Source organism: Tympanuchus pallidicinctus, unplaced genomic scaffold, assembly GCF_026119805.1.
Source record: "Tympanuchus pallidicinctus isolate F22 unplaced genomic scaffold, pur_lepc_1.0 scaffold6, whole genome shotgun sequence".
NCBI classification, from domain to species: Eukaryota; Metazoa; Chordata; class Aves; order Galliformes; family Phasianidae; genus Tympanuchus; species Tympanuchus pallidicinctus.
Genome location: NW_026294780.1, coordinates 11,966,053 through 11,981,076, shown reverse-complemented (window position 1 = coordinate 11,981,076; position 15,024 = coordinate 11,966,053). Strand labels below are relative to the sequence as shown.

General features: G+C 42.2%; 1 long non-coding RNA gene across 1 annotated transcript in view; it reads right to left on the bottom strand.

The window, feature by feature from the left end:
* The window catches only part of LOC128092187 (uncharacterized), a 47,302-nt gene that overhangs the window by 7,120 nt on the left and 25,158 nt on the right, over positions 1–15,024 (bottom strand). The gene's annotated exons all lie outside the window — the stretch shown is intronic.

Here is a 15,024-nt window from a genome sequence, read left to right as displayed (position 1 = left end):
AAATGCTAAACTTATTGCTTAGGAGAAACACATATACATCAAAAACTTAGGATTGGTAGAGAACCAGCTGAACTAGACTTGTGATCTCTGTAGGTGAGGCTATGAGCATGGCTCATTTTGTTCACATGACTTTAAATTGCATCCCCAGTTGAAGCTGTATTTTGTTATGCTTTCCTATCAGTATCATCTATATTTACAGCAGCACATAAGCAGTAATAATACAGCTGTTGGTGTAAAAACTAAAGTATGACCATCTTCTCATAAGAAAGACCTCGTGGGAGGAAGAGCCACATCGATAGGCAGAATGCAGTGTCAGGTTTGGCAGATTGATTGGTGGATGTATTTGAGGCTGTGAAGAGGAAGGAACAGTGAATACATCCTTACTGTAGTGCTCACATTACAGCCTGAAACACACAGGTAGGAGGACCACAACAACCCTTATCTGTATTACCTGTGTAACTCATCATTTTAGTCTGAAACACTCAGTCAAACCACAATATTTTGAGAAACAGAGGCTATTTAAGTATCCATGTCCTTACAGCAGAGAAAAAAAGTACTCTAAAATAAATGCAGCACATGGCCACTCATAATGGACAAACATTCCTTTTTGGAAGAATTTCCCAAACCAACCATTACATTCAGTACATTTTTCCCTATTTGCTCTGGGCTCCTAGAGAAAGGGTAGAGCTCGGGGGAGGACGTGGTAACTGAGGAAATGAGATACAAAAGCTGCAGAAATTGAATTTCCTCAGTTATTCTTCCATAAGCTGTATAAAGTTTCCTTACTGAAAGAAATACTCTGAGGCCCACAAGTTCTTACATTTTCTGTGTGACTCTACTAGTAACCCTTGCTTATGTTGTGACCATCCAAAAGTCTCAGAGCTACACAAAAGATAGAAATAATCCAAACATTCTGCAAGTACCTGATTCTTCAAACAAACAAACAAACAAAACCTGGCTACAAATGATTTTAAATATATAAAGAAAAAGGATTTTGGTCTTTTGGGTGACTTTATTGTCTCTTTCAAAGCATTGCTTGAATCTGCCTGGCTGGGCCACATATAAATGGCAAAGAAAATAATGAGGAAAGTGTTTGGATACTTAAGTTAGAAAACATCAGCCTAAATATCAGTGATAGCAGGACTAATATAGTATTTTTCATACATACACTTCTGATCATTTCTAGAGTTTCCCATGAGGCAGGGGCCATTTATATAGAGCTACATTTAGGACAAAGAAATTATGGCATATAGCAGATAAGAGCGTTGCTTTGATCAGGAAGCAATTCATTACCAGAGATGAAATTCACCACAAAGCTCCTGATTCCACTGCGCCCATCCACTGTCTCAACAGGAAGATAAACCATTTTTACATTCATAAAATAAGAATTAAAATTCTTTTGCCTCAAGTGCTTTTGACAGTTCGGATGTGGACAAAAAAATAAACTCAGCCTTCAATTTCTTACCTTATCTATAATCTAAATAACATCCATCCCTTAACTACTAACCCCACGTATGTGTTATACAGCAGTGAGTGGACTAATAGCATTAGATCTTGACAAGCAGAGATGGGTAATGTCTTAGCTCCTTGCTCCACCAGAGCCAGCCTTTGGAGAGTTGGTTTTTAATCTCTTTCCTCTCTATTAAATGAACAGCTCAAATGAGATGAATTGCTTTGAAAGCATTAATTTATTTTTTCTTCATGAGACTCCTTTATAAAGATCTACTTTCCATCCCTGAAAGAAGAAGAAGAAAAAAAAAACAAAACCATCCAAATAATAGCAAACGACAAACAGTAAAGCAGGAGCTGTGATTTATTCAGTCTGGTCCCTTTCGAGGGATGCAACAGCTGCAGTCTGCCAGGAAAGCATCTCAGAGTGCTGGAGAATCAGTGCTGCACTCAAACTGAAGAAGCATGGAGAATTTAGAGCCAAGTTAGCTCTTTTCATTCAAAGGAAAGACAATGAATCATCACTTGTTTACACACAGTCTGTCTTACCCTGGTCTGTGCAGAGGAAGCGCTCTCACCCACATATTGCTTCACCTGACCTGTTCTTGTTCAGATTTCATTCTCAGATGTCCTTATCATCATCGACAGTAACAGGAACAAAATATAGGTTTGTAGTATTTTAACTGATTCATCAAGAGTGTCAATTAAAAAAAAAAAAAAAAAGGCATATTAAGGTTGACCTGCTAGAAGAAAGAGTATAAAACTTGTCATCCATATAGATTTTTCTCTTTGTTCATCCTATGCTTGTCAGCGTGGCCTTCAGCTCTACATCCCTGGAGTTAATTACCTTTAACAGAATTTTGCTGTACCCTCACTTTTACTGTTAAGTGTAAACTCTTTCATCATAAATTATAACTGCCATAAACTGAACCACAGAACTAAGATTATGATTATTGCTACCGCTGATAATGAAAAAGTTATCTACCATACTGGAACAAATCCCAAAGCCTTTTAAGTTTCCTGCATGAATAATCTGTTATGTCCCCAGTTTAAACCTTTACTAACAATGTCTCCCAGTTTGGAGAGCCTTGAGAGTTTAGCAGGGTAGTTTTAATTTATTGCAGCCTGGAGATCTTCACAAGAACAGGAAAAAGAAGGCTCTTTGTCCAAATGGCAGGGAAGAGACAGCTGCAGGCCCATTACCTGCCATGTTAGCAATCGCTGCACTGGCTGACGATGGTCACAGGGGCTAAAGCTCCTTCCATGCTGCGGTTCTCTCTCTCCTTCCCTCACATTATCTCTTCTCAATGACTGAAAACAATATTTGCTTAAATAAAATTAATAAAATGTTGCCATTGGAAATAAGTGATAAACAGTGGAACAAAAGGTGAAAGTGACTTGAAAAACAAAATAATTGATTCACTTACAGTGTGATGAGACTTCATAGAATCACAGAATCACTGCAGTTGGAAAAGACCTCTCACATTATCTATTTCAACCATCAGCCCACTTCCACCATGCCCTCTGACCACATCCCTCAGTGCCACATCCACATGGTTTTGAGCACCTCCAGGGACAGTGACTGCACCTCCCTGGGCAGCCTGTGCCAATTTATATTACAGTTGTTGGCTGCTCACATTCTTCTTCAGTCTCCTCTACCAAGAATATACCATTGCTTGGATGGCTTGGATTAGCATTGAGTTCCACAGTTAGAAGAGGTATATGCAACAACATCATTCAGATACAAAAGCAGTTGTAGTAACTTTATTATTATTATTATTATTATTATTAATCTATAACGAGGCATTACTTCTACTGAAAACATTGGAGGGTGTGCTAGAAAAGGTGGATATACCATCTACCTAAATTTCTTGGATCTCGTATAAGGAGGGACAAAATTGATGGGAAAATAACTTTGGGAAAATGTATGAATAAAAGTAATATTTGAATGATTCATTTCTCTAAAATGGCCTCTGAACTCTTTTTCCCACTTTAGTGAAAAATGTACCATCCACTTGTGCCAGCCTGTAGATGAGGACTGTATTAAAAGATATTTAAATCAGAAAGTGATTCCAAAAATTTCCAACTTTCCATACATCAGTGAGTATTTTTGACATAGCCTGATGCTATAGCATTTTAATAAATAATGAATTTATTCAAGACCTTACGTTATTTTTAGACTATTTGCTACCTATTATCAGGACATCACCTTTGAGAGAACAGAGCTTCAAACAAGGAGAGACACCCAGCTCTCCCACAAGATTTCTGTGTTTGCAAGGTCTGTGGAAAACAGCACTTTGCATCAACTAGTCTAAAATGCAGATGTAATGGAAACAGATTGGAACAGAACTGTGTTTTTAAATAGGGATGTCCCCAGAGAGGCATGGTTCATGGGACTGCAGTATTCCAACATCTGTGCTTGAGGATGGGGATCAGCAAACCTCAAAAGCTACTCCTACAGATAGAGATTCACACATCCACATTTGGGGTGGGGGTTGAGCAGTGACATCCATAGGCTAAGAGCTACTTTCCCATGTTGAATGGCAAATGTCACACCAACAACTGCAGCATCATCAGGGAAGAGACGGTCACCGCTCTGTTCCTTCCCCACAGCTGTCCCCTAGCACGTGTCAAAAAATAAAGACCAGGTCTCCAAATGTGGTCTTACACAAGAACTGCATTTTGAAAAATTTCTGAACAAACTCTATTAGAATTTCCCAAAGTAGAAGGACGACAGTGTTACAACAATAAAGCAAGAAAGATGAGTTGGAATAAAACATTTGGGTGGAAACGCTGAGTTGTTGCCATGACTAAAGGGAGCTAATTTATTTGCTTATACATTCTTTGTAATCTCATCTTCTCCCATGTGACTGCCAATGACTCATAGTTTGTTTACTGATGAAGAAAACATGCTTTCCGAAATCTGTGCATGAAGGCATCTTCTCTGGTCAGAGAACATTCCTCCCACGCACAGAAGCAGGGACAGCCTCACGGACACTGCTCAGCAGCTCTGGGATCAGCAGGGTGGGGAGACATGGAGAAGGGGCACTGCACAGGTGCTGCCCATAGGGACCACTGAGGGTAGATAACACAGCTTGGGCTTGTTTGCTTCTCCCCTATTGTTTCCCAGCCTCAGTGGTTTGGAGACTTTCTAGCCAGAAAAGTTGCATAGTAATGATGTTAGGAGTGCTGTAAGGCCAATTCTACTGTGGTTTGATGTTCTAGGAGGATTCAACTTTCCTGCAGACCTTTATAGGCATGGATAGCTTCTCAGGATCAACTAGGCTGGGCCATTTGCTGTTTTGTCTGGTTGCACCAACAACTCTGCATGGGGCTGAACCAGAGAGAGAACTGCCTGATTCAATGGCACTGTAATGCACAAGGCAAACTACTTAACAATCCCAAAAGAAAACAAAACAAGGAAGTTCATAGTTTCTAGTTCAGAGATTTCTATAAGCATGTTTCAGCTTCTATGCTCTATACTGAGACCAGTCTGCTGTACTTCTGGGCTTGATATATACCAGCTCAGACACCACCATTGGAAAATACAAGGTGGAGAGACGTTTGCCCTCTCCCCTCCCCTCCCCTTCCCTCCCCTCCCCTCCCCTCCCCTTCCCTCTCCTCTCCTCTCTTCTCCTTTCCATCCCAATAAAAATGAGCAGGAACTGAAAGGGAAAGATGTTCCTGGGATGCTTCTTCAAGTTCATAGACAACACTGAAAAATCTCCATTGTTAACGAAAAAAAGAAATGTGTAATTTTTGACAGAAATCCAGTAAGAATCACTGTGATAATCTGCCAACATCTCTGGAATAAATGATGCTCTCTTGTAGGTGTGTCATGCAAAAAGCTGCTATTTGATTGTTTGTCTTTCAGAGGGTTTTGCCAGACCTGGCTCCAGGAGTTGCTGTTAGCCATGCGTGTTGCCCACAGCACAGCTGAGCACATCCCTCTCCTTCCCCACGCCACAGCCCAGCCTGCCATTGGAGAAGACAAACAGACACAGCCATTAGATGCAGTGACTTTGCATCACTTCAGGCCTGCACTTACTGAAAAGTAACAAAACTGCCTGTAGATAAACATATGAGATCATCAACTCACCCATTAATTAAAAAGGAGTGTTCCAATGCTGGCAGTAGCTTAAGTGGATATGGAAGACTAGCCTCATGGTAGGACTAACTACAGCAAGGAAGCCAGAAGGTAATCACAAAATCATAGCATTGACAAGGTTGGAAAAGACCTCCAAGATCACCCAATCCAACCATCAACCTATCACCATTTTTTTTTCCACTAAACCATGTCCCTTAGTCCAACATCTAAACATTTCTTGAACACCTCCAGAGATTATGACTCCACCACCTCCCTTTGCAGCCTGTTCCACCACATGCCCACTCTACTGGAGAAAAAAATTTTCCTAATATCCAACCCAAACCTCCCCTGGCACAACTTCATGCCATTCCTTCTAGTCCTATCACTACTTATGTGGGAGAAGAGGTTGATCCCTACCTTGCCACAAGCTCCCTTCAGGTTGGTGTAGAGCGAGATACAAGCCAGGATGCCATTGGCCTTCTTGGCCACCTGGGCACACTGCTGGCTTATGTTCAGCCAAGCAGTGACCAAAACCCCCAGTCTATTTCCTCTACACAGTCTTCCAGCCACTCTGCCCCAAGCCTGTAGCATTGCCTGGGGTTGCTGTGGCCAAAGTGCAGCATCTAGCACTTAAATATTAGTCATCTCACCATCTCACCAAGAGGTCTCAAGAATGTGAGGCCAGGCTGCTGTCTGGAAAGCAAGCGATGTGCTTTAAGCTCAGTCACAGAAAGTGCCTGAGTCCACACGATCTGTCTGTGGTAGAACCTCTTACTACTAGCCTTTGGTGGCCCATTTCATGGTGTTGTCTCTTGGTTACTTTAACTGTAACATCATAGATAAAGAAAAATCTCCAGTTTCAGAAGGATTTTTATTTTTTGTAACTTTGAATGTAGATGCCTAAGTGAAAAACTGCAGCTTTGAAAGCCCCAGTCTTGGGCACCAGAAAACCCCTTGGTGCCTCAGTTTTGTCAGTGAAGCCTCCCCGAGGCAAATCTGTAGATGTAGCTCTTTCAGCGGTGATGCCACTGTTAACATTTGTTGTACTGCAGCACTTAAATAGATCATTAACAATATTTTTAGTTAGAATCTCAGCCCAGACTGACCTTATGGCTGCTTTTCTTTTTTTTTTCTTTTTTTTTCCACAGCTGCAAAAGCAGGAAGCCCCATTGAGCACAGCACTTCAGGAAGCATGCACAGGGTACCAGCACATTCACTGCCTCGGAGAACGGCAACAGACTGGTTTTATGACTGTTCATCTCTAAGACTTTGCTTACATGAAGATTCAGATGGACGTATAATTTGTCTATCTCTAACCTAAAATTCTCCAGGGTGATTGTTCAGCTTCTAAAATATTTAGATGCACACACCCACACATGGCCCATTTTTTTCAATAGGTTTGTATAGTTGTGTCCCTCGTTTGCTTGTGCAGATTCTGTCATTGAATATTCAGATAATAAAAGTCATGCAAATATACAGATACATAGATACCAAACTCACTCTTTCCTCACCTTTAAGTGCAAACAAGAGAAATGTCAAATGCATTTTATCACACTGCGAGTAGTCGGCAGTCCATACTTTTTAAAAGGAAAGTGGGCACAAGAGAAGAAGAAAATGCAGTTACTCCACCACTAGCTGCATTAAGCCAAAAATAAGTAGTTCTAAAAATATATGTACTGAAGCTGTAAGTGGGAACTATTCATAGTGGACGGTCACATTCCTGACCCCAGTCTGTGCTGGTTATAAGATAACCACTTGAATTCCCAAGTCGCATTGAAAAGTGCTGCACTGTATTGTAGAAACACTTGAAATTTAAGTCATGCTGACCATAAAGGAGTACTTCAGAATTTTATTTATTTGCTAATGCCAAAAAGAAAAAAAGAAAAGAAAAGAAAAAAAAAAAAAGTAACTATCACATTTCTCGAGCATTAAGTTAGAATTTACCACATTCTTTGCAGACACCTTACATAAACTTGCATTACAGGGACAGATGAAAATAATGTCATAATCAAGGTGCACACAGGGTGCATCTGCCAGAGCTGTGACTCATGTTAAACTACAGTGTGAACATCTCACCACAGTTGTACCACCACAGGGGTACAATTATTACCTGCGAGAGATCTCCTGCCTTACAGTGTGCTATTGCTCCCTCCATACACAAGAAGCAGGTTTTTCCAAATTCCCTCCTGTAATTTCACAGATGTCATCCTCATGGAACTCCAGCTCAGATGTTCACTTTCATCTCTTCACACTGACCATCTTCCAGTGGCACTCACATCTCTCTCAGAGGAATCCTCCCCCTCTCGTTGGCATTTTATTTACCTCACACCTCAGCAGAAGTGAAGAGCTGCTGATAGAGTTGTGGTTCAAAGCTGTTGAAGGAGGCTTTTCTCTGCTTCCCCTCTGATAGAGCATCCTGTGTGTCCACCAGCCATCTCTCTCCCAAAGTACGATAAGGCCTTGCTCATGTCACCCTGCTCCACACAGCCCCAGAATGGAAGGAGCTGTGATTTGTTTCACACCAAGAAGGCAGCAAATAGAGGAGGTCACAGGCTAGGCCTACTGTGCCATGGTATTTGTGATACAGCATTTAGATAACGATGTGGATTTGGCTTTTAAATAGAACCACCTCTCCCTAGCAAACCCCAGTGCAGGACACAGAGGATAGGAGCAATGTGGCAGACTTAATGGGAACAACCCATTGGGCTTTATGTAGGGCTTTCTTACAAGCTCATCATTTGTGGCCGTGTGGTGTTTCTAACTGTTGTCTCTGAAAAGGTGATTTCACCATGCCCAAATAAAAACTGGCTGACATCATTTTAGACATGATTTTTATCTGTCAGTAAGTGTACTGATTTGTTTGTCCGCTGAGGGAATACAGTAGGAACTTTAACATCTAGCTGATGTGAAGACGCACATTTGGAACTCTGCTTGGACGTAGCTTCTGCTCCAGGCTCTCAGCTCAGTTGGTTAATTGGAGATACTTGGAGCACTTTGAGATACTTGAGACAGGTCCCACCCTGTCTGGCCTCCAGCTCTGTGCTCCAGATAGACGTGGGTTCCCTGTAGTTCCTGTGGCACATCCCTTAGTCCTCGGCATGCATCTATGTGGGGCCATGAGGCCATGTCTGTATGTGAGAGATGAGTGAAATCTTACATTGCTGCTGGTTATAATGGGACATTCAATACCTACATCACGCCTCCCTGATTAAACTGGCAAGCTGGACCTTCCCCATCTTAGTGTACTTTCCCTTTTCTCTGAGACATAAGAAATAATAGGCAATTTAATAAAATTTCCTTCAATATTATGGATGAATTTAGTCAGGGCAGTTAATTTAACAAATATTTTTTTTGCACGCTTTTTCATCAACACCTAAAATGTTATCAATACTTCTTAATTGCCAGCACTCCATCTTCATTTTTCTTTCTACAAACAAAGAAGTTTGAAAACAGTTTGGCATTATTCTTATTTTGTAACAATTTATTTCCCATCCCTTTTTAGAAAGAGGTCTGTTTCCTCTTTGGTACAGTGCTCATTTTATCTGGTGCCCCTTTGGCTATCCTTAACTCATTCTGTTTTCTTGCTGTTTTTGTATTTTCCTGTGGACTTTAATCGAGTCTGACAGGCAGTCTTTCTAAAGCACACAGGCAGTTTCTGTCTCCATTTTGTTTTCTCTATCAGAAGGACTGCAGATAGATATGCTGCAAATGAGGTTTCTTTTAGAGTTCTCCAACTTTCTTATAAACTCATATGCGTTTGATCATTCAAGTGCTCCATTGCACAGTGGTCACTAGTTTTATTAATAGCTTTCCAATTTGATTCCACACCTCTTTCTTCCTGTACTAAACATCTAATCTAAAACCTCTGGCTATCAGTTGCTGTCTCCTGTAAAGATATTTTTTGTTTTGGCTATTTGAATTTGACTCACTGTGAGTAAAAGCATCAAACTGCCCTAGTACTCTCACATACCTAATTCCCTTCCATTGGACAGAAATAACACAAGGCTGACATCTTTGAAAGAATTTCAGCTGCATCAAACCCAAAAACACCAGGAACTCTAGATCAGCTTTTCGGTATACAACTATGTGATACTGTTTAAAAAGGGTGCACTGGAGGTCAAGGAAGCATGGAAGTTAGCTTTTATTTGTAATTGGGTCCTCTGAGAATGCAGACCATCCTTTTATGCTTTTCACAGCACTGGGGTGAGAAAGAGAGATAAGAAGAGGGAGAAAAGAAGGAAAGAGAAAAAGGAGGAGACAGGAAGGAAGAAAGGGATGGAAGGAGGAAGAGAGGGAGAGAGGGATTGAAGAGGGAGGGAGGGAAGGAGGGAGGGAGAGAAGGATGGAGGGAGGGAGGGAAAGAGAGAAGGGAGGAAGGGAGGAAGGAAGGAAGGAAGGAATTTTTGTGTGTCAGGACAACTCTAATAATGAGGTTTTTAAGAACTATTATGAAGGTCACGTTGAAGTTAAAATGGCTGGCAGCACTGGTGCTGTTTATTGTCTGAATAATCATGATGCAGCTGTGCCCACAGCTAAGCAATGCCTTATATTTGCAGTATTGCAAATATAAGCTGTAGGTGTCATGCCAAAGATGTCCCTCTGGGGTGAGGTGCCCTCTGGACCCAGTATTCCCAAGCTCTAAGGTTGTAAGCCGTGGGATTTCTCAGACTCCTTTTCCTCCAGCCAGGCTCTTGCCTTTCTACCACATGACCACCATACCTATTCTTTACTTCCCCTGTTAAAAAAAGCCACATACCCCGCTAGCCGCTTTCCTTATCTGATTGCACCCTACTCTATCAGTACTGCTGATGCTTTCTGTGCCTGCCGAGGTATCCGTGCTGCAGGTGGCCTGATGCAAGTGGCTCACATGTTGGAAAAGAAGAAAATTAGGGGTTTGGTAGCTATGAAAACTAATAGCAGCTTTGTGCTGGGAGCCCTGGATAGAGGCAGTATGAAGATGAAAAGATAGGAAAACATCATCTTCTCACAGTAAATCAATATTGTTAATATAACTAAGACCTTCTCTAAGGGCGAGGGCACAAATTTCCGACATTAGCTGTTGTCATAACAAGTGGTCCCTACTGTTCTCATTTTTAAAATTGACCTTTTCATCTTTTCTTACTGCCATAGAGATCAATAATCTCATGCATGAGGAGAGTTACTGGTATCTGCAGGATGTCCAGAGGATAAAAAATAACTCTGCGGTACTTACTGCACTGTCTGCCTGAGCACCTGCCTGCAAGTGTCCCAGAGCAACCTGGCTCAAGTTTTTTCTACGGTGCAGAGACAAAAGATAAGAAGAGAACTCATCATCGTTCATTCTACATAATTAATCAGCTATGATAAAAGCTTGATGAAGCAACATTTGCAGTAATGCGGGCTTTAAAAATAGATTGTATAATTCCCTCCGTGTTTTCAGTTTCAGTCTACATTCATGTGGAATGGTATGCAAATACATAATCACATCCCTTACTCCCACACACATGCACTTACAGGAAGGCTCGTTGATACATACAGGAATAAAACACGCGTACCCATGCAAAAAACATGCTTGAGCTGAGGTATTTAAGTACGATAAGAAATATTTATGTTATTTTCGTCATTGTTTTCAACTGCATATACGTTTACGTATTGTGCCTTCATAAGATATCATGTAAGCGCAGTGATGTCCTTGTGTTAAACTGCAGAGACGTGAGATGAACACTGCTGGTGAGAGACACAATGTACATGTTCAGGTGCTTTCCCATTACATGCAAACATTCAAAAGATTTATATCATCCTTTGGCATATATCACTGAATAATTGGTTCCAAGGCAATTGCAGTCTCTATTTATTTAGACGATACATTTAAAAAAGGAGAAATGGGAAAGGAAGGGAAGGAACAATACATAAAAATTAGAATGGGGGAAAGGAGGAAGTATTTTCAGTGAAGCTCGTCATAATAAAAATTACAGTACGTAGATAATCTATCATATAGATACACAGACGTTGCTATATGATCATACACCGTTTGATATCTAAAATCTGTCCAGTATGTGTGTATACACATCTACAAATCCATATTTCCATATGTTTGCTCATACCTAAGCACCAGTGCAGGTATATATACATGGTGTTAAAATGCCGACCCAACCACAGAACTTTCGCAAGGGGAAGAGAGCAGTGAGTCTGACACCAAAGTGCCAAGAAAATGGGGCAGGCAGCTTATGCAATGTGCCTGCAGCTCATCCCAAACACGAGGGCAGGTTCCTGCCAGCAGAGCCGGGTGTGCTGTGCGAGCAGCATCAGCCTAGGCAGAGCGGGGATAAAGTCACCGAAATTGCTGACACGGCTCCTCTGCTAGAAAAAGCCCTGCGGTGGCCCAAAAAAAAACCCTCAGCCAATTTCTTTCCTCATCGCATCCTAATATGCACCGCTGTCATGTCTTGGAAAAAAATCAGGGCTTTCTCCTGCAAGAAATAGCAGAAAGGAGGATAAATTGCTTTATCTTTGGCAGAAGTGGAGCAGGCCTTCTGTCATATCCCCGAAGCTGCTCCGAGGAGAGGATTCCCTTGCATGCATTCAGGCAATTATTTCACACTGAACGGGGAGCAGGAACATTTCTGTTTTGTGTCTGAGCCTCCTCCAGGGTCCTCTGTTGCAAATGCCCAGAGACTGCTGCCTTGGGACTGGGCTGAGGGCTGCCCACTGCCTGCAGCCCCTGCATCCCCAAGGTCACACCTTCCTCATTAGTTCATAAAAAGGCAGTGGGACAGCCAACAGAGACTCCCTCCACAGAGTAGCAACTCGATTTCTCAGCTACACTCAACTTCTCTCTACTCTGCTCTGTAGTATTGCTGGCAGTCAGGCACAGCCCTTGGTACCAGGGATGACACTTTCATTAACTGGGGTACAACTGAATTTCAATTTGGTAGAGCGACAATTTGTTTTCCCATCTCTCTGCTTATATTTACAGGCATCAGATTTTCAGATTACTGGAGCACACCCACAGTGAATACTGTTTCCTGCAACTTTTATTATTCTGCAGAATGGATCCCAGCAGAACATTAGAAAAATAAAACTGGACATGTAAATTTTATGGCCTGAATCCACCCAGCTGTAATTGAAATAAATACTTGGATGACTCAGTTCCACTTAAATGAAACTCATACCGATTGTGAGGGTGACAAATATTTATATATATATCGGTACATATGCAAAGATTTATCAATCCTTTGCATCTCTGAGTCTTCACCAGAATTTTCACATATCTTTTTACCTTTGAAAAGTGGCAACATGTTCATTTTTTACATTTTGTTATGTTCCCACATAGCATGGACTTTCACAGAACCATAGAATCCTTTGACTTGGAAGGTATCTTTAAGTGCCATCTGTCTGAACTCTCCTGCAATGAACAGGGGCACCTACAGCTGGATCAGGTTGCTCAGAGCTCTGTCCAGTCTGATCTTGGGTGTCTCCAGGGATGGGGCATCCACCACCTCTCAAGGTAACCTGTGCCAGTGCCTCACCACCCTTACCATAAAAAAATTCTTCTTTATATCCAGTCAAAATCACAGAATCACAGAATTGCAGAGGTTGGAAGGGATCTCTTGAGATCTTTGAGTCCAGCCCCCTTCTAAAGCAGGTTCCATCCAGCAGGTCACAAAGCTAAGCATCCAGACAGGTCTTGAATATCTCCATAAAAGGAGACTCTACAACCTCTCTGGGCAGCCTGTTCCAGTGTTCTATCATTTTGCTAGTCCCTCTTTAGATAATGAGAGGCTGTTCTCAAGTCTCCCTGGAACTTTCTCTTCTCCAGGCTGTACAGCCCCAGCTCTCTCAGCCTGTCCTCAAAAGAAAGATGCTCCATCCCATGGATCATTTTTGTGGCCCTCCTCTGAATGCACTCCAACAGGTTCACAGGTTCAACAGGTACTGAGGATTCCACATTTGGATGCAGTACTCCAGGTGAGGCCTCACCAGCACAGAATAGAGGTGCAGGATCACCTCTCTCGCCCTGCTGGCCATGCTTCTTTTGATGCAGCCTAGGATACAGTTGGCTTTCTGGACTTCAAGAGCACATTGCTGGCTCACATCCAGCTTACAGAATCACAGAATCACAGAATCACAGAATTGTAGGGGTTGGAAGGGACCTCCAGAGATCATCGAGTCCAACCCCCAGTACTCCCAAGTCCTTTTTGGAAGGGCTGTGCTCCATCTTTACATCCCCCAGCTTGAACTACCATGGCCCGGGTGCAAGACCCTACACGTGAATTTATTGAACCTCATGAGGTTCACCCGGACCTACTGCTTGAGTCTGTTTTTACCTGAAGGACAGCATCTGACTGACTGCCACATTGCCTTTAAGCATAGTAATTAATTTCATGGTATGTTGAAAGCACTTGGGGCAGAGCTCAGGGAGGGGGGGGGAGCGTTGCTCTATTTTCATGGAATAAAAGTGGAGCAGATTCGTATGGCTGTGCACAGTTACAGGGATGGCAGCATTTTTGCCATGAGTAGTTCACGTGGGACAGGAGTGTGCTCAGTTTTGGCTGTTTCCAGGTGCTTTCTGTACGCACATGCACAAACCTAATTGCATGAAGAAGCCAGATTTTTGGTAGAGAGCTGTGAGGAGTGAGTAGAAGTTTTAAAGACCCTTATACATAAAATGGGTGAAAGATTTCCCAAGACGTGAGGTTTTGTATGGGCATTTCTGAGCAGTCCTTTCACCATGGTGAGATAAAGGCATGCCATTGCAGCCCAGAAATAATACAATCTCTGCTCTGCCCAAGCACAGCAACCACAAAACTCAAGCAGGACAGCATGAGGCACATGAAATGCGTGACTACAAAACATCAGCCAAAAGAGAAAAGACAGGTTTAGGAAACAATTAAGCTGCTTAAAAGCTTTGGGGGGGGGGGGGAAGAAAAAAAAGAATGTTCTTGCAGCTCTCAGCGGGGGAGAGGAGAGGTTCACGCAGCTCCATCTCACGGTGCTGTTCCACTGACATTTTGCAGATGTGAGCTCACCTTTGTTTAAGGTCAACTTTCCGGTGCTTGAAGTTGCTAATCCTGCTGAGTAGTCAGGCCCCAAATGAGCCTGATCCCAAAGGGAGCTGTCAGGCAGCGCTTCCCTTCTTAACTGATTAAGACCTGCTCCCAGTTTTTCACCAGCAATTGATGGATCTAGTAGTTGTCTTCCCCGCACAAGGTAGATCAATTGACAAGAAAACTATTTAATGGCAAAGCTTCTAAACGCTTGTCTAAGTTCTTTTTTGCATTTTAATAGTGGAGACAAGTTATTCAATCAAGCATGGCACTTTGCGCCACGGTGTCGAGTTGAAACATATCAGCCTCTGAAGAAAATGCTTTGGGTCATACTGTGGACAGAACATCCTGAGACACATTTAATGTGACAGGCTATGTCATCCAATATCTATAAGTTTGGGTTGAAAGCAACCTTGTAGAGGTACTCTAAAATGCCATCTGAGCTTGGAAGCACGTAGATTA